Source organism: Cyprinodon variegatus, unplaced genomic scaffold (assembly GCF_000732505.1).
Source record: "Cyprinodon variegatus isolate N-32 unplaced genomic scaffold, C_variegatus-1.0 Scaffold71, whole genome shotgun sequence".
In the NCBI taxonomy this organism is placed as follows: domain Eukaryota; kingdom Metazoa; phylum Chordata; class Actinopteri; order Cyprinodontiformes; family Cyprinodontidae; genus Cyprinodon; species Cyprinodon variegatus.
Genome location: NW_015150524.1, coordinates 1,732 through 2,981, shown reverse-complemented (window position 1 = coordinate 2,981; position 1,250 = coordinate 1,732).

Here is a 1,250-nt window from a genome sequence, read left to right as displayed (position 1 = left end):
TTAAAATGTTGATAAACTGCTTAACAAATTCTTTTCCCTTCTTATGTTTAAATTAACCAGCTTTTAATTTAATTACAGCTGTCTTTAGGGTATGTCTCTATCAGCTTCGCACATCAAGAAAATAATATTTCCACCCATTCTGAATCAGCTGTTGCTGTTAAATCAAAGTATAACAATACTCCTTATTGGTTAGCACCATTTCGAAACATCTAATTACGGTCTGATCAGTAGACATGAGACATTCACAAAGAAGCTTCTCATTAGTTTGCAGTTGTTATGACTCATTGCTAAAAGGAAGAAAGCAGTGATTTTGGCCTGACCACTAAAGGACTGTCACACAGTCTTTTAGTGATTAGATTAGAGCTATAGTTATTCAACTAAGAACACCAAATTGATTTTACCTCAGATTTTGAATAAGTTTAATAATTAACTACAACTTCAGTTCTAGTTAATTGTTTATTCATGATCTACAGGATATATTATTTCATAAGACAGTGTTAGACTGGATTTGCCAAAAATATCTCTAATCCAATTATCAGTATATTATAGTTATGCACCACATTGTATTCTTAGTATAGCACGCTTCACTGTTGAGGAACTTGATCAATTTTCTTCGTTCTTCAAAATAATATGGGGACCAAAGATAATTGTTCAACATTGAGTTGTTCTTTTTTTTTATCTTCATTGCTCCTTAACATGTTCTTTTGTAGTTGACCATGCAAAGTATGAATAGTCTCTTTCTATAAACGAAACAATGTGCTTAGTGTTATAACAAATAAATGCGAGGGAGTTTTATACTGCAGTTTTATTCTCAGACACGGAGAATCAAAGGAGCATCAAGTGAAGAGGTCATCCCAGCTTTTCTCTCAAACTCTGAGAACAATAATCTGATCTTTGATCAAATAGTGCAGTTTTTAAACATTAGGATTTTTTTAAACCAAATTCTGCTTACCATTTCCCCACACCGTTCTCTCTGTCCTGTCCTTCTCTAACAAACATTTTTAGATCTTTGTAGAAAACAAAGATTCCTACAGAGACAAAAAAAAAGCACAAGTAGACATTTACATATTAGGTAACATTTAAAGATAGTTGATTGCTTATATTTGTTTGCTTATAAAAAAGTAATAAAATGCTTTGAAATCAGCCTCTATTGTAACATAGTGGGGTTAAAAAATCAGGTAGCAGAGTTTTGTGGAGTGCTGTCTAAATTATAAACTCTGTTAAAATGACCCAATTCTGCCTAAATAAAC